Source organism: Chiloscyllium punctatum, chromosome 24 (genome assembly GCF_047496795.1).
Source record: "Chiloscyllium punctatum isolate Juve2018m chromosome 24, sChiPun1.3, whole genome shotgun sequence".
Taxonomy (NCBI): Eukaryota; Metazoa; Chordata; class Chondrichthyes; order Orectolobiformes; family Hemiscylliidae; genus Chiloscyllium; species Chiloscyllium punctatum.
This window is the reverse complement of record NC_092762.1, coordinates 18,758,361-18,781,936: the sequence shown is the minus strand read 5'-3', so window position 1 is coordinate 18,781,936 and position 23,576 is coordinate 18,758,361.

The following is a 23,576-nucleotide window of genomic DNA, read 5'->3' as shown; positions in this document are numbered from 1 at the left end:
GATATCTTGTCAGGTTTTATAGATCAATATACTCCTGTGGTCTGCATTGCTTCTGGTACTGGACAGATATATAGTCCAGATTTATATATCAATGCACTGTTGTTTGCTGCATAGCTCCCGGTGCTGGACAGATATTTAATCCATGTTTACAGATCAATGTACAGTTGTGGTCTGCATCACTCCCGGTGCTGGACAGATATCTAGTCCGTGTTTATAGACCAATGGACTGCTGTGTTCTGCTTAGCTCCCGGTGCTGGACAGATACGTAGCCTGTGTTCAGAGATCAACGCACTGCTGCTGTCTGCACAGCTGCCCATACAGATCAGATATCTAGTCCGAGTTTATAAATCAATGCCCTGCTGTGGTCTGCATAGTTCCCGCTGCTGACCAGCTGTCTAACCCGGGTTTACAGTTCATTGCGCTGCTGTGGTCGGCATAGCTCCCGGTGCTGGATAGGTAACTCGTCAGGATTTATAGATGAGTGCACTGCTGTGGTCTGCATAGCTCCCGGTGCTGGATAGGTAACTCGTCCGGGTTTTAGATCGATGCACTGCTGTGTTCTGCATTCTTACCCGTGCTGATAAGATATCTCATCCGGGTTTTTGGTCAATGCACTGCTGCGGTCCTCATAGTTCCCTTTGCTGGACAGATATCTAGTCTGGATTAATAGATTAATGCTCTGCTGCAATCTGCACTACTCCCGGTGTTGGATAAATTTCTAGTCCGGGTTTATTGATCATAGCACTGCTGTGGTCTGAATAGCCCCCCGTGCTGGACAGATATCTAGCCTGGCTTAACAGATCAATGCCCTGCTGTGTTAAGCATAGTTCCCCTTGCTGGGCAGACATCTAGTCCGGGTTTGGAGATCAATGAACTGCGATGTCCTGCACAGTTCCGCGTCCTGGACACACATCTAAACCGGGTTTTTAGGTCAATGCACTGCTGCGGTCTGCAAAGCTGCCCGTGCTGGACAGATATCTAGTCCGGTTTATTGATATATGCACTGCTACGATGTGCATAGCTCCCGCCACTGGACAGATATCTAGACTGGATGAATAGATCTTTGTACTACTGTGATGTGCACATATCCCGGTGCTGGACAGATATGTAGTGGGGGGTTACAGATCATAGTGCTGCTGTGTTCTGCACAGTTCCTCAAGCTGGAAAGATATCTAATCCGTGTTTATAGAACAAAGCACTGTTGTGGTCTTCATACCTCCCGCTACTGGACAGATATGTAATCCGGGTTTATAGATCAATGCACTGCAGTGGTCTGCATAGCTCCCCGTGCTGGACAGATATCTAGTCTTGGTTTATAGATGAATGCACTGCTATGTTCTGCATAACTCCCCGTGCTGGACAGATATCGCGTCTGCGTTTTCAATCAATGCTCCACTGTGATCTACACAGTTCGCGGTGCTGGACAGATATCTATTCCAGGTTTATAGATCAATGCACTGCTGCGGTCTGCACAGCTCCCCGTGCTGGACAGATATCTAGTCCGATTTATAGATCTGTGCACTATTGTGACCTGCATAGCTCCCACTGCAGTACAGATAAAGAGTCTGGGTTAAAAGAACAATGCACTGCTGTGATCTGCACAGCTCCCGGTGGTGGTCAGATGTAATGTCCGGGTTTATAGATCAATGCACTGCTGTAATGTGCATAGCTCCCGACGCTGGATAGATATCGAGTCTGGTTTAATACATCTTTGCACTGCTGTGATCTGCACAGATTCCGGTGCTAGACAGATATCTAGTGCGGGTTTATAGATCAATGCGCTGCTGTGTTCTGCATAGGTCCTTATTATTGAAAAGATATCTAGTCAATGCACTGTTGAGGTCTGCACAGCTCCCAGTGCTGGACAGATATCTAGTCCGGATTTTCAGACCAATGATCTGCTGTGGTATGCATAGCTCCACGTGCTGGACAGATATCTAGTCCGGGTTTATTGATCAATGCACTGCTGTGGTTTGCACAGCTCCCGGTGCTGGACAGATGTCTAATCCGGGTTTATAGATCAATGCACTGCTGTGGTTTGCATAGCTCCCGGTGCTGGACAGATATCTAGCCCGGGATTATGGATCAATGATCTGCTGTGGTCTGCATAGCTAACAGTTCTGAATTGATATCTAGCTGGTTTTATACATCGATGCACTGCTATCATCTGCAGCGCTTACCGTGCTGGACAGATATCTAGTTCGGGTTTATAGATCAATGCACTGCTGTGGTCTGCACAGCTCCCGGTGCTGGACAGATGTCTTGTCCGGCTTTATAGGTCCATGCACTGCTGTGGTCTGCATAGCTCTCAGTGCTGGAAAGATAGCTACTCTGGCTTAACAGATCAATGCACTGCTGTGTTCTGCACAGTTTCCCGTGCTGTACAGAAATCTAGTCCGGATTTATAGATCAATGAACTCTTTTGTTCTGCATAGCCACCCGTACTGGACAGATAGGTAGTCCGGGATTATAGATCAATGCACTGCCGTGGTCTGGACAGCTTCCGGTGCTGGTCAGATATCTAGTCTGGGTTAATAGATCGATGCATTGCTGTGTTCTGCATTCTTTCCCGTGCTGTACAGATATCTAATCCGTGTTTTTGATCAATGCACTGGTGCGATCTGCGCAGCTCCCGGTGCTGGATAGATTTCTCGTTCGGGTTTATAGATCAATGAACTGCTGTGCTCTGCATAGCTCCCCGTGCGGGACAGATCTCTTATCCGGTTTTACAGATCTCTTCACTGCTGTGATCTGCTCAGTCCCAGGTGCAGTATTGATATCTTGTCCGGTTTTAACGATCAATGCACTGCCGTGTTCTGCATAGCTCTCTGTGTTGGAAAGAGAGCTACTCTGGCTCACAGTTAAAGGCACTACTGTGTTCTACATCATTCCCGGTGCTGTACAGACATCGAGTCGGGGTTTTCGATCAATGAACTCTTGAGCTCTGTATAGCCACCCGTGCTGGACAGACAGATAGTCCGGCATTATAGATCAATGCAATGCCGTGGTCTGCACAGCTCCCCGTACAGGACAGATATCTAGTTCGGGTTTAGAGATCAATGCTCTGCTGTGGTCTGCATAGCTCCCCGTGTTGGACAGATATCAAATCTGGGTACATATATCAATGCACTGCTGTAATCTGAACAGTTTCCAGTGCTGGACAGATGACAAGTCTGGGGTTATATATCAATGCACTGCTGTGGTTTGCATTGTTCCCGGTGCTGGACAAGTATCTAGTCCGGGTTTGTGGATCAATGCACTGCTGTGGTCTGCACAGCTCTCTGTGCTAGACCGATATCTAGTCCGGATTTATAGATCAGTGCACTGCTGTGGCATGCATAGCTCCACGTGCTGGCCAGATATCAAGTTAGGCATGATAAATAAATGCACTGCTGCCGTTTGCACTGCTTCCGGTGCTGGACAGATATTGAATGTAGGTCTATAGATCAATGTACTGCTGCAATCTGCACAGCTCCTGATGCAGGATAGATTTCTATTCCGGGTTTATAGATCAATGAACTCCTGTGTTCTGCATAGCTCCCGGTGCTGGACAGATACCGAATCAGAGTTTATAGATCAGTGCACTGCTGAGGTCTGCACACCGCTCCATGCTGGACGGATATCTAGTCTGGGTTTATAGATCAATGCACTGCTGTGGTCTGCATAGCTCCACGTGCTGGCCAGATATCACGTCTGGCATGATAAATCAATGCACTGCTGTGTTCTGCATAGCTCCCGGTGCTGGACTGATATCTAATCCGTAACCATATATTAATGCACTGCTGCCGTTTGCACAGCTCCCCGTGCTGGACAGATATCTAGCGTGGGTTTATAGATCAATGCACTGCTGTGATCTCCACAGCACCACTTGCTGGACAGATATCTTATTCGTGTTTACACTTCAATGTACTGCTGTGGTCTGCACAATTCCCCGTGCTGGACAGATATCTAATCCGGGTTGATCGATCAACGCACTGCTGTGGTCTGGACAGCGCTACCTGCTGGACAGATATCTCGTTCCGGTTTATAGATCAATGCACTGCTGTGGTCGGCAGAGCTCCCGGTGCTGGACAGATATCTAGTCCGGGTTTCTAGTTCAATGCACTGCTATGGTCTGCTTTGCACTCCGTGCTGGACAGATAATTAATCCAAGTTTATATATCAATGCACAGCTGTGATCCGTATAGCTCCCTGTGCTGGACAGATATCTAATCCGGTTTGATAGATCAATGCACTGCTTTTTTTCTGCACAGCTCCTATACAAAACAGATATCTATTCCGTAATTAAAGATCAGTGCACTGCTGTGATCTGCACAGCCCTCGGTGCTGAACAGATATCTAATTTGGGTTGATACATCAATGCACTGTGGTGGTCTGTACAGTTTCTGGTGCTGGACAGATATCTAATCCGGGTTTTTAGATCAATTCACTGCTGTGTTCTGCGTAGCACCCCGTGCTGGGCAGATATCTAGTCCGGGCTTATAGATCTTTGCACTGCTGTGTTCTGCATAGCTCCCCGTGCTGGACAGATATCGAATCTTGGTTTACACATCAATGCACTGCTGTGGTCTGTACTGGCCCTGGTGCCGGACTGATACCTAACTCTAACCCTAACGAGTCTGGGTTTATAGATCAATGCACTTCTGTGGTTGGAATAGCTCCGGGTGCTGGACAGATATCTAATCCGGGTTTATAGATCAATGCACTGTTTTTGTCTGCATAGCTCCCCGTGCTGGACAGATATCGAATCCAGGTTTATACATCAATGCCCTGCTGTGGTCAGCACAGTTCACGTTGCCAGACAGATGTCAAGTCTCTGTATATTGATCAGTGCACTGCTGTGCTCTGCACAGCTCCCCGTTCTGGACCAAGACCTAATCCGGCTTGATACATCAATGTACTGCTGCATTCTCCATAGCTCCCTCTGCTGGACAAATATCTCATTTCGGGTTAATAGATCAAAGCACTGCTGTCTCCTGCGTAGTTCCCTGTGTTGGACAGATATCTCGTCCGGGATTATAGATCATGCACTGCTGTGTTCTGCATCGCTCCCGGTTTTGGACAGACATCTCGTCCAGGATGATAGATCAATGCCCTGCTGCCATCTTCATAGCTCCCGCTGCTGGACAGATATCTAACCCGGGTTTATGGATCAATGTACTGCGGTATTCTGCATAGCTCACGGTGCTCGACAAATATCTAGTCCTGGTTTACATATCAATGCACTCCTGTATTCTGCATAGGTTCCCATGCTGGAAAGATATCTACTCCAGCTTTATAGATCAATGAACTGCTGTGATCTGCACAGTTCTCGGTGCTGGACAGATATCTAGTCCGGGTTTACAGATCAATGCTCTGCTGTGGTCTGCACCTCTCCCTGTGCTGGACAGATATCTAGTCCGGGTTAATACATCAATGCACTGCTGTGGTCAGCACATCTCCCTGTGCTGAACAGTTATCTAGTCCGGGTTTATAAATCAGTGCCATACTGTGGTCTGCATAGCTCCTGTTGGTGGACAGATCTGGTATTCCGGTTTATAGATCAATGCAATCCTGTCTTCTGCATAGCTCCCCGGCTGGGCGGATATCTCGTACGGGTTTACGTATCATTTCACTGCTGTTGCCTGTATAGCTCCCGGTGCTTGACAAATAACTAGTCCTGGTTTGTAGATCAATGCAATGCTGTGGTCTGCATATCTCTCGGTGCTGGACAGATATCTAGTCCGGGATTATAGATCAATGCAAAGATGTGTTCTGTATAGCTCCGGGTGCTGGACAGATATCTAATCCGGGCTTATAGATCATTTCACTGCTGTGATCTGCACAGTTCCCGGTGCTGAACAGATATCTAATCCGGGTTTACAGATCAATGCTCTGCTGTGTTCTGAATAGCTCCCGTGCTGGAAAAATATCTCATTCGTGTTTATAGATCAATGCACAGCTGCGGTCTGCGCATTTTCCTGCGCTGGACAGATATCTAGTCTGGGTTTATAGATCAATGCACTGTTGTGTTCTGCGTAGTTCCCCGTGTTGGACAGATATCTAGACTTGGATTTAGATGAATACACTGCTGTGGTCTGCTCAGCTCTCCGTGCTGGACAGATATCTAGTCCGGGTTTATAGATCAATGCTCTGCTGGGTTCTGCATAGCTCCCCGTGCTGGACAGATATCTAGTAGAGGTTTATATATCAATACACTGCTGTGTTCTGTATAGCTTGCGGTGCTGGAAAGATATCCAGTCTGGGATTATAGATCAGTGCACTGCTGTTTTCTGCATAGATCCCCGTGCTGGATAGATATCTAGTCCGGGTTTATAGATCAATGAGCTGCTGCGGTCTGCGCATTTGCACGTGCTGGACAGACATCGAGTCTGGATTTGTAGATTAATGTCCTGCTGTGATCTGCACAGCTCCTGGTGCTGGATAGATATCTCGCTCTGTTTTATAGATCAATACACTGCTGTGATGTGCACAGATCCCGGTTCTGGACAGGTGTCTAGTCCGACTTGAAAATCAGTGCACGGGTGTAGTCTGCTCTGCTTCCCCTGCTGAATACTTGCTGGAGGAACACAGCAAACCAGGCAGCATCTGGATGTGTAGAAGTGAACGTTTCGGGTTTAGCCCTCCTTCAGGACTTTTGCAGAAGTGTTACACCTGAACCGACGACTTTTCCGTCTCCTGATGCTGCCTGGCTTGCTGTGTTCTTCCAGCTTCCTGCCTGTCTACTTTAGAGTCCAGCATCTTCAGCTTTTCTTTCTCTATCCCGGCATTCCATACTGGACAGATGTCTATTCTGCGTTTGAATATATGTGCTCTGACAGGGTCTGTGCAATGTTTCACTCTGGACAGAGAGCCCATTGTATTGACCAGTTCAATGGATGAATCTGCACAGTGTTCCACTCTGGACCGATTGCTGGGTTGTACTGAGCAGTACAATGGCCTGCTCTGCACAGTGTTCCACCGTGAACAGATATCTCCTCTGGGTTGATGGTGCCTGGGCTGGTTCTGCGAGGTGGATTGAGAATGTGGTATATCTATCAATTTCATGTGATCTGGAAATGCCTTTGGTTCCTATTCTAATGATTGGAAACTCCGTCTCTCACCCCATTAATGTCCAGTGTGCCCATGCACAGCACATCACGTTGGTGAAGTTGATATGTGGGAAAGGTGATGGACAGGTCAAGGAGTTTCGCGGAAAGTTCTGCCCCCAACATTCAATAACTGACATTCCCCGGAACGTTCTGTCCTGGACATTGTTTGTGAACGGCCGGACGTCAGTGAATTGAACAAATGATAAGATCCCGAAGGAAGAGATTCTGTTCCAGGGAGAATGAAACACTGTTCCGAAGACCGCTCGGGCAATTAAAGGGGAAAATACGTTTTCCCTGCATTTGCATTTCTTCATGACACAGGATCGACCACAATTTACACCGAAATACCCGAATTTCCAAACTCCGTTTGTCTTCAGGAAACTGGGAGACAATCCTTCAGGACAGCAAAGTTTCCACCCTCCGTATTAGGAACTGGAAAGCAGTGACCTGTGTCTGCTCTCGAGTGATCAAGTGTATGGGAATGTTCCAAAACCATCCGTCCTTATGGTAGTATCTCTGTGTGTTTGAAGAGGGAGGGTGTCTTGTTGTTTATGTCACATTTTTTCAGTAAGTCAGACCTTCACATTTGTTATTCCAGCTCCAATCATTTTAATAAATCCCAGAATACAAGTACACAATTGAAAATCTCACTGGGTCCCCGAACAAACTGGTACCTTTGCCTCCAGGCTGATGGATAATGTGTTTGTTCACCTTCCTCACAGTTAACGTAGTGACCATCTACGTCCTGCTTTATAAAGATTGTGGATTGTCTCCATGTGTCAGACGTTACCTGGGGGCCATGGCAGCGGCAGATCTCCTGGTCATTATCCTCGACCTGATCCTGAGACACATTCCCATTGTTTATAATGAACAGTTTTATTTCCTGAAGGACTCGTTCCCCTTGTGTAATATTCACGCCCTCTTGCTTTATGCAGCCACTGACTGCTCTGTCTGGTTCACCGTCATTTTCACCTTTGATCGGTTTGTGGCCATTTGTTGCTCGACGCTGAAAAGTAAATATTGCAGTGAGAAAACGGCAGCTGTGGCTCTGGGAGCAGTGACTGTGCTGAGCTGTTTAAAGAACATTTTCTGGTATTTTATGCTCACGGCTCGGTATCGGCTGATGAACATCCCCTGGTTTTGTGATGTAACAGACGCTGTTCTATCCTCCAGTGTCTGGGTCACAATCGAGTTCCTCCACCACATTCTAACCCCGTGTGTCCCATTTCTCTTGATTCTGCTGCTCAATGTTCTCACCGTCAGACACATTTTAGTGACCAGCAGAGCCCGCAGGAGACTCCGCACTCACACCAATGGGGACTCTCAGTCTGACACAGAAATGAGAAACCGAAAAAAATCCATCATTTTACTGTTTGTGATCTCGGCCAATTTCATCCTGTTATGGTCAATGTTAATGCTGTATTCTATATGGTACCGGATGTTGCATATTGGGTATGAGTCTGTGTTTCTCCATGACTTTGTGCAGGAATTGGGCTTCATGCTGCAGCTCCTCAGTTGCTGCACAAACACCGCGATTTATGCTGTGACCCAGACTAAGTTCAGGCATCAGTTGAAGAATGTGCTGAAATATCCCTTTACCCAAATGCATCCATCAAACAAATTCCCTCATTAACCAATGCATTCGGGATTTTCTCACTTCAGTTCAGTGTTTCAGCGATGGAGCAACCTGTCGCTATGGTAACAGACTGAGGGTAGCGCTGGTTTGTCCCTCCTTATCCAACAGTTGTGTTACAGGGACACATTTCAATGTTTCTCACAACTTACGGGCCAGTGAGAAAAGGCACCATCCCACTGACTGTATCCATCACTTCCATTTGTAAACAATAAAAATGTTTATTAAAGCGTGCCGAGCAGCAGAGTGACCGATGTTGTTGCGTGTCTTTGTGTTGGAGATGCTGAACTGGAGAGAGACAGGCCCAGGCCTAGGTCTTGGGCCTCAGGGAAGGGAAGGGGAACGGGCCCTGAGCTCAGGAGCTGGGTTTAACTCCCTCTGCCCCCCACTCCAACCTGGCCTACCCATTTCCTCTCCGCCACTCTTTCTCCTCAAATCTATCCCCCTCTCTCTCCCACACACCGACAAACCAGGTCTCCCCACCTGCCTCCACTATTTCGTCTTCCCATCCCCCTTTCTCTCTCATCGTCGGCTCTGTCTCCCTCCCACAATTACAACTCTACCCCAGTTTCCCTTCCTCCCACATCTCACCCCCACCCCCCACATGCAGCCTCACCCCCAAATCCCCCCAAACTCTGGGTCAAAGGGAGAGGGAAGGACCAGGGAGACAGAATGTGTCAGAGCGGGAAGGATAGAGGGACAGGAGGGAGAGACATTCAGTCAAAGAGAAACAGAGGGAGGTGGGTAGAGAGAGAAACTGAGGGAGGGTGGTCGAGAGTGAGAGAAAGTGGAGAGAGAGTGAAGGAGCAGGGAAAGGGAGAAGGGGAGCGAGAGAGAGATCCGGGTGGAGATAATGAGAGGGAGGTGTTAGAGAGGGAGTGGGCGAGAGAACGAGTGAGACTTAGAGAGGGACGAGGGAGGGGGCAAGAGAAGGAAAGAGACAGATAGGGAGGGTCGAGGAGAGGAAGAAAGGGGCAACCAGAGTTCAGGAGGAGAGACAGAGAGAAAAGGAGAGAGGGCAGAGAGAGAGAATGAGGGGTCGATTGAGCGAGGAGGCGAGAGAGAGAGACAGCGGATGAGAGATGGAGTCAAGAGAAAGCGAGATGGTTAGAGAGAGAGAGGTGTGGGAAGAGAGAGAGAGATAGAGGTGGGAAGGGACAGAGCGTTGAGAGAGAGAGGTTGGTGAGTGAGAGCAGAGAGAGCGAGATTGAGAGAGAGACATGGTGAGAGAGAGGAAGGGCACAAAGGAGAGAGTAGAGTATGAGAGGGGAGTCGAAAGGGAGGTGGGACAGAGAGGGTGAGAGCGAAAACGAGTGAGAGGGAGCAAGAGAGGGCGAGACAGAAAAAAAGGGTAAGAGACAGAACGAGAGGGAGGGTGGGAGAAAAGGGGCGAGAAACAGAGAAGTGGGGAGCGCGCACGCGGGAGAGAGTGATGGTGAGAGAGGGGAAGGCGAAGGGGGAGGTCGAGAGAGGGGGGAGAGAGAGGGGGCGAGAGAGAGGGGAGGGCGAGAGAGCGTGGAGGGAGAGAAAGGGGAGGGTGAAACAGAGATGACGGGGAGAGAAGGGAGGGCGAGAGAGGGGAGGGCTAGAGTGAGGGGAGGACTAGACGGGGAGGGGGAGCGAGTGGAAGAGAGAGAGATGGGAATGAAGGCGAGGGTAGGGCAAGAGAGGAGAGGTCGAGAGAGGGTGGAGGGCGAGAGAGATGGAGGCGAATGAGAGGGGAGTGCGAGAGGGAGGGAAGGGCGAGACAGGGGAGGTGGATACAGAGGGGAGGGCAAGCGAGTAGGAGGGCGAGAGAGAGGGGTTGGGTGAGAGTGGGGGAGGGCGAGAGAGAGGGGAGGGTGAGAGAGAGTGTGGAGGGCAAGAGTGGAGGTGTAGGGGAGAGAGAGGGGAGGCGAGAGAGGGGAGGAGAGAGAGTGGGAGGAGAGATAGCATAAAGGAGAGAGAGGGGAGAGCGAGAGAGAGGGAGGGAGAGAGAGGGGGAGGTTGAGAGATGGGAGGGCGAGTGAGTGGAGAGCGAGAGAGGGGAGTGCGTGAGAGGGGAGGGCGAGAGTGATGGGAGAGGGAGAGAGGGGAGGGCGAGAGAGGGGAGCGTGAGAGAGGGAATGGCGAGATAGGGGAGGGAGCAAGAGGGGTGGGCAAGATGGGGAGGGCGAGAGGGGGGAGGGCGAGAGAGGGGAGGACGAGAAAGAGGAGAGTGGAGAGAACGGAGGTGAGTGAGAGGGGAGAATGAGAGAGGGGAGGGAGAGAGAGGCGAGGGAGAGAGACGGGAGGGATGGAAAGGGGCATGGTGGAGAGAGGGGAGGGCGAGAGAGGTGAGGGTAAAAGAGGGGAGCGAGAGAGAGGGGAGGGAGCGAGAGGGGATGGAGAGAGAGGGGAGAATGGGGACGAGAGAGAGGGGACGAGACAGAGTGGACGAGAGAGAATGGGTGCAGAGAAAGTGTGTGGAGAGAGAGAGGGTGGAGAGCGAGAGGGTGGAGAGATAGGCGTAGAGACAGGATAGACAGGAGGGGAGAGAGAGGGGGAGAGAGAGGAGGACAGAGTAAGGAGGCAAAGTGATTTGCAAGATAGAGATGGGGAGAGAGAGGGGGAGAGAGAGGAGGAGAAAGAGAGGGGGAGAGAGAGAGGAGGAGAAAGACAGGGAAGAGAGAGGGTAGAGAGGGGGGAGAGAGAGAGGGGAGAGAAAGAGGGGAGAGAAAGGGAGCAGAGAGAGGGGGAGGGAGAAGCAGTACAGAGAGAGGGAGAGAGTGAGGTGATCAGAGAGGGGGACGAGACAGGGGGGAGAGAGAGGCGTAGAGACAGGAGGACAGAGCGGGGGGAGAGAGGGGGAGAGAGGGGGTAGAGAGATGGGGAAGGGGAAGAGAGAGCTGGGAGAGAGCGGGGGAGAGAGCGGTGGACAGAGAGGGGGTGAGAGAGGTGGGAGGGAGGTGAAGAGAGAGGGGCGAGAGAGAGCTGGGGGAGAAAGAGAGGGGAGAGAGGGAGAGAGTGAGGAGGGGATAGAGAGGCGGAGAGAGAGGGGGGAGAGGGAGGGTGGAGAGCGAGGGGAGCAGAGCAAGTTGGGCGAGAGAGGGGAGAGAGAGGAGACGAGAGAGAAGTGACACGAGAGAGGTGAGGGGAAAGAGTGGGTGGAGAGAGAGGACAGAGAAAGGGAGCAGAGAGAGGGGAAGGTAAAGAGGGGGAGAGAGAGAGGGGGAGAGATGGGGAGAGAGGGGGAGAGAGAGGAGAGAGAGAGAGGAGAGAGAGAGGAGGGAGAGATGTGTACTGACAGACGGCGAGGGGGAGGGGCTACATAGAGAGGGCAGAGTGAGGAATAGAGAGAGGGGGACAGAGAGGCGGGAGAGTGAGGGGGAGAGAGGGGGGAGAGATGGGGAGAGAGAGGAGGGGGGAGAGGAGGAGAGAGATGGGAGAGAGGGAGGGGGAGAGAGAGAGTGGAGAGAGACGGGAGCAGACCAAAGGGGGTGCAAAAGGGGGGATGAGAGGGGGAAGAGAGAGAGAGGAGACGAGAGAGAGCGGGGATGAGAGAGAGGTGACTGGAGCGAGAGGGGGATAGAGAAAGGGTGCAGAGAGAGGGAAAGAGAGAGGGGGAGAAAGAGAGAGAGAGAGAGGGGGGGAGAGAGAGGGGGGACAGTGAGGAGGGGGAGAGGGGACGAGAGAAATTGTATGACAGATGTGTAGAGAGAGAGGAGAGAGTGAGAGGCGAGAGAGAGGGGAGGGAGAGAGAGGAACAGAGAAAGAGGAGAGAGAGGGCGAGAGAGAGGGGGAGGGGGCACAGAGAGAGGGGAGAGAGAGGTGGGAGGGGGTGGGGGAGAGAGAGCAGGGAGAGAATGCATGGAGAGAGATGGGGAGAGAGGGGGGAATCGGGAGAGAGAGGAGCATGGGGGGGAGAGACAGAGAGGAATAGATAGAGAGGGGACGTGAGAGAGGTGGAGAGAGAGGGTGGAGAGAGGGGGAGGAGAGAGGGGACGAGAGCGAGGGGAGAGAGAGAGGGGGTCAGTGAGAGGGGGAGAAAGAGGGGGAGAGAGAGGAGAGAGAGAGGGGATAAGTGAGAGGGGACGAGAGAGAGAGGACAAGAGAGAGGGCAGTGAGAGAGGTGGACAGAGAGGGGGCAGAGAGCCACGGGGGCCAGAGAGAGGGGGACAGATAGAGGGAGAGAGAGAGCGGACAATAGAGAGCGGAGTTAGAGGAGGATAGAGGGGGAGAGAGAGTGGGACGAGAGAGGGGGAGAGAGAGTGGGCCGAGAGAGAGGGTGGACAGAGAGGGGACGAGAGAGGGGGAGAGAGAGAGGGTGAAGAGGGAGGGGCGTGAGAGAGGGGAGCAGAGCAAGGGGAGAGAGGGGGAAGAAAGGGGAAGAGAGAGGGGACGAGTGAGAGTAGACGAGAGAGAGAGGGGGAGAGAAGCGGGCGAGAGAGGGAATGAGTGAGAAGGGAGAGAGAGAGGTAGACAGAGAGTATGAGAGAGCGAGAGGGCCATAGAGAGCCGGGGACAGAGAAAAGGGAGATAGAGAGAGGGGACAAGTTAGAGCGGACGACAGAGAGGGGACGAGAGAGAGAGGGTGGAGAGAGAGAGGGAGAGGGGGGGTGGGGGAGAGAGAGTGGGAGAGAGAGGGGATTAGAGACCGACGAGAGAGGGTGGGAGAGGGAGGGGGGTCAAGAAAGATGGGACGAGAGAGAGGGGTTCGAGATAGAGGGGACAAGAGAGAGGGGACGAGAGAGGGGGGAAAGGGAGAGGGGGAGAGAGAGTGGGAGAAAGGGGACACAGAGAGAGGGGGGACAAAGAGAGGGGGACAGAGAGAGGGGGAGAGAGGGGAGAGAGAGAGAGGGAGAGAGAGCGGGAGGGGGAGAAGAGAGGGGGAGAGAGAGGGGGAGAGAGAGAGGGGAGAGAGTGGGGGGAACAGTGAAAGTGGGAGGGAGAGGGGATGGGAGTGACTGGACGAGAGAGGTGTGGAAAGAGACAGGAGAGCCAGAGAGGAGAGAGAGAGGGTGTAAAGAGAGACGGGGACAGAGAGATAGAGAAAGACGAGAGAGGCGAGCAGGGTGAGGGGACGAGAAAGATGGGACGAGAGGGATAGGGCGGAGAGAGAGGGTGGAGTGAGAGAGGGGAGAGATTGGGAGAGAGAGAGGGGGCAGAGAGAGGGGAGTCACAGCGAGGGAGAGTAAGAGAGGGGGAGGGAGGGAACTGAGGGGACGAGATAGAGAGCCGAGACAAAGGGGGACAGAACGAGTTGGTCAGAAAGAGTGGGACAAAGAGCGGAACAGAGAGAAGGGGAGAGAGAGGGGGAGAGAGTGGGGGAGAGAGAAAGTGAGAGAGAGCGGGCGAGAGAGAGGGAGAGAGAGGAGGCGAGAGAGGGGGAGAGAGGGGGTAAAAGAGAGAGGGGGAAAGAGAGAGGGGGACAGAGAGAGTGTGAGAGAGAGGGAACGAGAGAGAGGGGATGAGAGAGAGGTTGGAGAGAGAAAGGGTGGAGACAGAGAGTGTGGAGTGTGATAGGGTGGATATAGAGAGGGTGGAGAGAGGGGGGAAGAGAGATTGATGAAGAGAGGGGGGAGAGAGAGAGGGGAGAGAGAGAGGGAAGAGAGAGGGGGAGTGAGAGGGATGAGAGAGTGGGGAAGAGAGGGTGGAGAGAAAGTCGACGAGAGAGAGGGGGATGAGAGAGAGGGGACGAGAGAGAGGAGAAAGAGAGCGGCCGTGAGAGTGGAGAATGGGGAGAGAGGGGGTAAGAGATGGGTAGAGAGAGGAGGAAGGGGGAGAGAGTGGGGTTTAGTGAGAGGGGATTATAGAGAGGCGCCAAAAGAGAGGGGAGAGAGAGAGAGGTGGTTATATAGGGGGAGACGAGGGAGGCAGAGAGAGGTGGGCAGAGCGAGGGAGAGAGAGACGGGACAAGAGAGAGGGGACAAGAGAGAGGGGACGAGAGAGAGGGTATGAGAGAGAGGCGACAAGAGAGGAGGAGAGGGAGAGGTTGAAGGGAAATAGGGTGGAGATGGCGGGGAGAGAGGGGAGCAGAGCAAGGGGGGTGAGAGAGGGGAGAGAGAGATGGGGCAAGAGAGAGAGAGTGGAGAGAGAGGGGGAGAGAGAGGGGGAAGTGACAGGGATGAGTGTGAGAGGACGAGAGAGAAAGTGGAGAGAGAGAGGTTGGAGAGAGAGGATAGAGTGGGAGGGGCGTGATGAATTGGAGCACAGCAATGGTGGAGAGAAAGGAGGAGAGGGGACGAGAGAGAGAGGTGGAGAGAGAGTGGGAGAGAGAGGGGGAGAGAGGGGAGAGGGGGAGAGAAAGAGAGCGAGGGCGAGAGAAAGAGATGGAGAGAGAGAGGGAGAGAGAGGGGGAGACAGAGGGGAAGTGTGAGAGGAGACTAGAAGGAGGGGGTGAGAGAGTGAGAGAAGACAGTGGAAAAGAGAGGGGGAAGAGGGAGGGGGACAGGGTGAGGGGGGAGAGTGAGGGGACTAGAGAGAGGGGACGACAGTGAGGAATGAGAGAGAAGGGGAGAGGGAGAAGGGGACTTAGACAGAGGGGAGAGAGAGTGGGGAGATAGAGAGGATGGAGAGAGAGTGGGAGAGAGGGGGCATAGAGGGGGGAGAGAGAGTGGAAGAGACGGGTGTTGAGAGAGGCGAAGAGAGAGGGGGTGGACGAGAGAGGGGTGAGAGAGAGAGGACAAGAGAGAGGGGACGAGAAAGAGGGGAACAGAGAGAAGGGAGGAGAGAGAGGGGGGAGAGAGGAAGTAGAGAGAGTGGAAGAGGGAGAAGAGATTGGGAGAGAGGGGGACGAGAGAGAGAGGGGAGAGAGAGGGGAACAGTGAAGGGGTACAGAGAGAGGTGTACAGAGAGAGGGGGTCAGAGAGAGAGGGACAGAGTGGGGACCAGAGAGCGGGGGACAGAGAGATTGGAGAGAGAGTCTGAGAGGGGGAGACAGAGGGGAAAGAGAGGGGGAGAGAGAAGGGACGAAAGACAGGGGACGAGAGAGATGGTGGAGGGAGAGAGAGTGGAGAGAGAGACGGTGGAGAGATGAGGAGAGAGTGAGGGGAGAGCGGGGAGAGAGAGGGGAGAGAGAGGGCGAGAGAGACAGAGAGATTGGGGATAGAAAGGGGGGGATGAGAGACAGAAGGGAGAGAGATGGGAAGAGTGAGAGGAGAACAGAGAGAGGGGGACAGAGAGGGGGACAGAGAGGGGGGCAGAGAGCGAGGGAGAGACAGAGGGGAGAGAGAAGGAGAGAAAGAGGGGAGAGACGGGGTAGAGAGATAGGGAAGAGCAAGAGGGAGAGAGAGGAGGAGAGAGAGTGGGGGTGAGAGAGAGGTCAGAGAGAGGTGAAAGATAGGGGACAGCGGGAGGGGTGAGGGGGAGAGAGAGAAGGGAGAGAGAGAGGGAGAGAACGGGCTGGAGAAAGAAGGGGCAGGGAGAGGGAACGAGGGAGGGGAGGGGAGAGAGTCCGTGGAGAGAGAGGGTGGAAAGAGAGTGGAGTGAGAGCGGGGAAGAGGGGGGCGAGAGAGAGAGGCGGAGAGATGGGGAGAGAGAGAGGGAGAGTGAGAGTGGGGAGAGGGGGATGAGAGCGGGTACGTGAGAGGACAAGAGAGTGGAGAGAGAGAGACAGGGGAGAGAGAGGAGAACAGAGAGAGGGGTCAGAAAGAGTGGTCAGGGAGAGGGGTGGGAGAGAGAGGTGTGGGAGAGACAGGATTGGGACAGTCAGGGTTGGGCGAGTGAAGGAGAGAGAGGTGGGCAGAGAGAGATGGAAGGGCGAGAGAGGGGAACCCGATAGAGGGGAGGGCAAGAGAGGGGAGGGCCAGTCAGGAGAGGGCGAGTGAGGGGGAGTGTGAGTGAGAGTTGTGAGTGTGAAGGTGGAGAGAGGAGGTAAGAGAGAGGGGGGAGTGAGAGGGGGAGAGAACGTGGGAGAGAGAGGAGAGAGGGGAGACAGAGGTGAGAGTGTGGAGGAGCGATTCTGGTAGAGAGAGGGGCAAGAGAGAGAAGGTAGGGACAGGGGATAGAGAGGCGGAGAGAGAGTGGGGAGAGAGAGGGGAGAGGTGGAGAGAGAGGGAGGGGAGAGTGAGTGGGTAGAGAGGGGTGAGAGAGAGAGAGGACAGAGAGTGGATGAGAGAGAAATGGGGGTTGAGAGGAGAGAAAGAGATGGGTAAGAGAGAGGGGGAAGAGAGAAGGGAGACAGAGAGAGGGAGGTGAATGGGTAGAGAGAGGGTAGAGAGAGAGAGGGTGGAAAGAGAGTGGAGTGAGAGTGGGAGAGATAGTGTAGAGAGAGATGGGGAGAGAGGGGGGAGAGGGGGGAGATAGAGAGGGGGGAGAGAGAGTGGAGAGAGAAAGGGGAGAGAGAGGAGAGAGAGGGTGAGAGAAAAAGAGAGGGAGATAGAGAGTGGGTGAGTGAGAGAGAGGGGAGAGAGAGAGGAGAGAGGGAGAATGGGAGGGAGGGAGTGGGAGAGAGGGAGGGGAGAGAGATTGGAGCGAGAGGGGAGAGAGAGGGGAGAGTGTGGAAGAGCGATTCTGGTCGAGAGGGTAGAGAGAGAGTGGAGAGAGAGGTGGGAGAGAGAGAGAGAGGGCGGGGAGGGGGTGAGAGTGAGAGGGGAGATAGAGGTGGAGAGAGAAAGGAGAGAGAGTGAGATGGGGACAGAGAGAAGAGGAGAGAGAGAGGAGAGGGGGAAAGAGAGACGGGGAGAGAGGTAGGAGAGAGAGAGGCAGGGAGAGAGGGGCGAGAGTGAGAGAGGGAGAGAGAGGGGGATAGAGAGAGAGGGTAGCTCGTCAGATGGGGAGAGAGGGAGGAGAGATTGAGTCAGGGGGAGGGAGAGAAGGGGAGAGAGGGGGGAGAGAGAGATAGGGGAGAGAGAGTGAGGGGGAGAGAGAGAAGACGAGAGTGCGAGAGGGGAGAGAGAGGGGGAGGAGAGATGGGGGAGATAGAGAGATCGGAGTTAGAGAGAGGTGGAGAGAGAGGGGACATAGAGAGGGAGAGAGAGTGATGGGGAGAGAGAGAGAGGTGATAAAGGACAGAGATGGTGGGAGAGAGTGAGATGGGGAGAGACAGAGAGAGGCAGATAGAGAGGGAGAGAGGGTGGTGGAGAGAAAGAGAGAGAGAGAGAGAGGACCGAGAGAGAGAGAGATAGAGGTGCGAGAGCAGAGAGAGAAGGGTAGAGAGTGAGAGGGGGTGAGAGAGAGGGGAGAGAGGGGGTAGAGAGAGACAGAGACGATGGGGGGGAGAAGGAAAGGGATGGGAGAGGGCGAGAGAGAGGGGTAGAAGAGAGAGGGGTTGGGGAGTGTGGGTTGGGAGAGTTGGGAGAGGGGATAGAGGGGGAGAGAGAGGGCGAGAGAGAGGGTTGGGGAGTGAGGGTTGGGAGAGTTGGGAGAGGGGATAGAGGGGGAGAGAGAGGGGCGAGAGAGAGGGGGGGAGAGATTGTGGGTAGAAAGAGGGTGGAGTGAGAGGGGGAGAGAGGGGTAGAGATAGGGGACAAGAGAGCACGGACTAGAGCGAGGGATAAAGAAAGAGGGGACGAGAGACCGGGGGACGAGAGAGATAGGGTGGAGTGAGAGAGGGCGGAGAGAGAGGGAGTGGAGAGAGGTGGAGAGAGAGAGGGTGGATAGAGTGGGGGTGTGAGACAAAGGGGAGAGAAAAGTGAAGAGGGAAAGAGGGGGTGAGAGAGGTGAGAGAGAGAGTGGAGAGGGAGTGGGGAACGAGACAGAGAGGGTGGAGAGAGGTGATGGGAGAGAGAGAGGGTGGTGAGAGAGAGGTTGGAGAGAGAGGGTGGAGAGAGGGGAATAGTGAGGAAAGAGAGCGGCAGAGAGAGAGGGGGAGAGAGAGCTGAAGAGAGGGGTGAGAGATAGAAGGCGGAGAGTGAGAGGGGGAGAGAGGGGGAGGGAGAGGAGGAAGAGGGGGAGAGAGTGGGGGTAAAGAGAGGGATGAGGAGGGGTAGAGAGAAGTGGAGAGAGGGTGTAGAGGGAGTGGGTAGAGAGAGTGGACGAGACTGAGGGGAAGAGAGAGAGGGATGCGAGAGAGGGTGCAGTGACAGAGGGTGGAGAAAGAGAGCGCGGAGAGACAGGGGGATTGAGGGGGGAGAGAGAGTAGAGAGAGAGAATGAAGAGAGGGGAGTGGGAGAGCGAGAGGGAGACAGAGAGTGGAGAGACAGACGACGAGAGAGAGGGGACTTGAGAGAGGGGATGAGAGAGGCGACAAGGGAGAGGGGGAGAGAGAGGGGGGAGAGAGAGGCGAAGAGAGAGTGGGGAGAGAGAGGGAAGAGAGTGAGGGGGCGGGGGAAAGAGAGGACAGAGAGAGGGGGAGAGAGAGGGAGGGGCGAGAGAGAGTGGGGAGAGAGCGGTGAGAGAGAGAGGACAGAGAGAGGATGAGAGAGAAATGGGGGTTGAGAGGAGAGAGAGAGATGGGTGAGAGAGCGGGGGAAGAGAGAGGGGAGACAGAGAGAGGGAGTGAGAGGGAGAGGGTAGAGAGGAGTGGGTGGAAAGAGAGTGGAGTGAGAGTGGGAGGGATAGGGGAGAGAGAGAGATGGGGAGGGGGCAGATAGAGAGGAGGAGAGAGAGTGGAGAGAGAGAGGGGAGAGAGAGGAGAGAGAGGGTGAGAGAGAAAGAGGGGGAGATAGAGAGAGGGTGAGTGAGAGAGAGGGGAGAGAGAGATGGGAGAGAGAGAATGGGAGGGAGGGAGTGGGAGAGAGGGAGGAGAGAGATATTGGATGGAGAGAGAGGGGAGAGAGAGGGAACAAGAGAAAATTGACGAGAGAGGAGAGAGAGGGCTCAGAGAGAAGGGGACAGTGAGAGGGGGACAGGACAGAGGGGAGGGAGCTAGTGGGATGGGAGAGAGAGGGTTGGGAGAGTGATGGTTGGGTCAGTGAAGGGGGAGAAAAACAGGGAGAGAGAAAGGGGAGAGCCAGATGGTGAGGCCGAGAGAGGTGGAGGGCGAGTCAGTGGAGGGCGAGTGAGGGTTTGCAGAATGAAGGTGGAGAGAGGGGGAGAGAGAGGGTGGGAGAAAGTGAGGAGAGGGGGAGAGAGAGGAGAGAGGGTGGAGAGAGGGGTGAGAGAGGGTGAGATAGTAAGATGGGGAGAGAGTGGGGGAGAGAGTGAGGAGAGGGAGAGAGGTGTAGAGTGAGGGGAGAGAGAGGGCCTCACGATAGAAAGAGATTGAGTGGCGAGAATGACAGAGGGAAGGGGAGAGAGTGGGGGGAGATAGAGAGGGGAGAAAGAGGGGGAGGGAGAGAGGAGAGGGAGAGAGGGTGGAGAGTGAGGGGGAGAGAGAGGGGCGAGAGAGTACAGAGACGGCGGGAGAGAGTGAGAGGGGAGAGACAGAGAGATCGGGAGAGAGACTGACAGAGAGAGGACAGAGAGACAGATAGAGGGGCGAGAGAGGACAGAGAGAAGCGGTAGAGAGTGAGAGGGGGTGAGAGGGCAGAGAGGGGGTAGAGAGAGACAGAGACGATGGGGGGGAGAAAGAAAGGGATGGGAGAGGGCGAGAGAGAGGGGTGGGAGAGAGAGGGTTGGGGAGTGAGGGTTGGGAGAGTGAAGGGAAAGAGAGTGGGGGAGAGACGGGGAAGAGAGAGAGGAGTGGGAGAGATAGTGGTGGGAGAGAGAGGCGTGGGAGAGAGAGCGTTGGGAGAGTGAGGGTTGGGAGAGTGAAGTGGGAGAGACAGGGGATAGAGAGAGAGGGTGGACGAGAGAGAGGGGAGGGCCAGAGGGGGAGTGCGAGAGTGGGGAGGGCAAGAGTAAGGAGGGAGATAGAGAGGGGAGGGCGAAAGACGGCAGTGCGAGGGAGCGAGAAACAGAGAGAGAGTTAGAGTGAGACAAGAGAGAAGAGGGGAGACAGGGTGGGAGCACTAAGACAGAGGGATAGAGAGACAGAGACAGAGACAGAGACAGAGACAGAGAGAGTGAGAGAGAGAAGGAGAGAGCACGAGCGAGAGAGAGTGAGAGAGACACTGAGATGAGCGAGAGAGGGGAGCAAGAGAGAGATCAAGATGAACAAAGGGAGAGAGAGAGAGATAGAGCGTGAGAGTGCAAAAGAGGATGAGACCGCGCGAGAGAGCGAGGGAGAGAGTGAGAGAGAGAGGATGCGAGTGAGATCAAGAGAGGGGGAACGGAGAGACGGTAGAGAGAGAGTGTGAGAGAGGGAGAGCAAGAGAGAGAGGAGGCCAGTGAGAGACAGAGGGATAAAGAGAGACAGAGGAGGCGAGAGAGTGAGGGAGAGCTGTGAGAGACAGACAGACAGTGTGAGAGAGAGAGAGAGTGAGGTGGAGCACGAGCGAGAGAGGGGCCGAGAGAGAGAGGACGTGAGATGAGGGAGAGAGGGGGAAGAGAGGGGGGGGGCGAGAGAGAATAAGGGAGAGAGGGGGGGAGAGAGCGAGGAGAGAGGGGGAGAGAGAGAGAGGGTGGAGAGGGGGATGAGAGAGAGGGGACGGGAAAGTGGATGAAAGAGAGGGGTGAGAGAGGGGGTGAGAGAGAGAGGGTAGAGAGAGGACAGAGAGACAGACGGGGAAGAGTAAGAGGGGAGAGAGAGGGAAGAGAAAGAGTTAGAGAGAGGGGTGGGAGAGAGAGGGGAGAGAGGGGAGAGAGAGAGGGGCGAGAGTGAGGGGTGAGAGATAGAGTGGTGGGAGAGAGGGGGGTGGGTGAGGGATAGGTGAGAGAGAACGGGGAGATAAAGTGAGGAGTGAAGGGGATAGAGAGGGGATAGAGAGAGGAGGAAAGAGATGGTGTTGAGAGAGGGGGTAGAGAGGGTGAGAGAGAGAGTGTGGGAGAGAGAGCGTAGAGAGAGAGCGGGAGAGAGAGAGAGGGGGAGAGAGAGGGTGAGAGAGGGAGGGCGGAGGAGAGAGAGAGAGAGAGGGGTGGTAGAGATAGGCGTGGGAGAGAGAGGGGAGAGAGAGCAGAGAAGCGAGAGAGAGATGGAGAGATGGAAGAGAGAGAGGGTAGGAGAGAGAGGGAGAGAGAATGGGGAGAGAGAGTGAGAGAGGAGGTAGAGAGAGGGAGGGGAGTGAGTGGAGAGAGAGTGGAGAGAGAGTGGGGAAAGAGAGGGGGGAGAGGAAGAGGGGAGGGCGAGAGAGAGAGGTGGGCGAGAGAGAGGGACTGGCGAGAGCGCGAGAGGAGGGAGACAGAGAAGGGCGAATGAGAGAAAGGCAAGGGTGAGATGGTGAGGGCGAGAGATGGGAGGGCGAGAAGGGGTGGGAGAGAGGGGAGGGAGAATGAGGGGAGGTTGAGAGATGTGAGGGCGAGAGAGAGGGGAGGGCGAGAGAGAAGGGAGAGCGAGAGAGGGGGGATGGTGAGAGTGGGGAGGGCGAGAAGGGGAGGGAGAGAGAGAGGGAGGGAGAGAGAGGGGGAGGCAGAGAGAGGGGAGGAAGAGACAAGGAAGGGTAGGGCAATAGAGAGGCAAGGGAGAGAGAGGGAAGGGAGGGAGGGGAGAGCAAGAGAGGGGAGAATGAGAGAGAGGGGATAGCGAGAGAAAGGGATAGAGAGAGTGGAAGAGAGGGAGAGGGGGGAGAGAGAAGGGAAGGTAGGGCGAGAGAGAGCGAAGGGAGAGAGTGGGGAGAGGCAGAGAAAGGGACAGAGAGAGAGTGGGAGCAAGGGAGAGCAAGCGAGAGAGGAGGCGAGTAAGAGACAGAGAAATGAGAGAGAGAAGGAAACGGAAGAGAGAGAGACAGAGGAGGCGAGAGAGGGAGGGTGAACTGTGAGATACAGGCAGACAGTGAGAGAGAGAAAAATGGAGCACGAGCAAGAGAGGGGATGAGAGAGAGGGGACGAGGGAGAGGGAGAGAGGTGGAGAGAGAGGATGAGCGATAGGGTGGAGAGAGAGGATGAGGGAGAGGGGATGAGGGAGTGGACGAGAGAGGGGGCGAGAGAGAGTGAGCGTAGAGAGAGGGAAGAGAAAGGGGAAGAGAGAGAGGGGTGGGTGAGAGGGGAGCAAATGGGGAGAGATTGAGGTGAAACAGTGAGGGGGGGAGAGATAGAGGGGTGGGAGAGAGAGGGGTGGCTGAAACAGGGGTGAGAGAGAGCGGGTGAGAAAGAGAGGAGTGAGAGTGGGAGAGAGGGGATAGAGAGAGGGGGTAGAGAGGGAGTTGAGTGAGGGAGTTGAGAGAGACAGAATAGAGAAGGTGAGAGAGAGAGAGGAGAGAGAACGCGGGGAAGAGAGCAGGGAAGAGAGAGAGTGGGAGGGGGGAGAGAGGGGTGGAGGGAGAGAGAGAGAGAGAGAGGGAGGGAGAGTGGAAGTGGTGGGAGAGAGAGGGGTGTGAGAGGAAGGGGAGGGAGAGAGAGGGGAAGAGAGAGGGAGATAGAAAGGAAGAGAGAGGAAGAGAGCGAGAGAGGGGGAGAGAGAGGGGGTAGAGAGAGTGAGAGGGGAAGTGAGAGGTGGAAGAGAGAGGCGTGAAGAGAGGGGGTAAGAGAGAGGGGAAGAGAGAGAGAGGTTAAGAGAGAGAGGAGAGAGAGTGGGGTAAAGAGAGAGGGAGAGAGAGAGGGATGGCAAGAGAGGGGGGCGGCGAGAGAGAGAGGGGGACGGCGAATGAGGGGAGGGAGAGAGTGAGAGAAGAGTGAGAGAGAGAGGATGCGAGTGAGATCAAGAGGAGAGGGGGACAGAGAGAGGGATAGAGAGAGAGTTGGAGAGAGGGAGAGCAAGAGAGAGGAGGCGAGTGAGAGATAGAGGGATTTGAGAGAGAAGGACACGGAAGAGAGCGAGAGAGACAGGAGAACTAGAGAGGGGAGAGCGAGAGAGATGGGAGGGTGAGACAGGGGAGGGAGAGAGAGGGGCTGGAGAGAGAAGGGAGGGGTGGACGATAGAGAGGGGAGGGAGAGAGAGATGGGAGGGAGAGGGAGGGGAGGGCGAGAGAGGGGAGAGCGAGAGAGAGGGGAGAGCGAGAGAAAGGGATAGCGAGAGAGTGGGAGAGAGGGTAAGC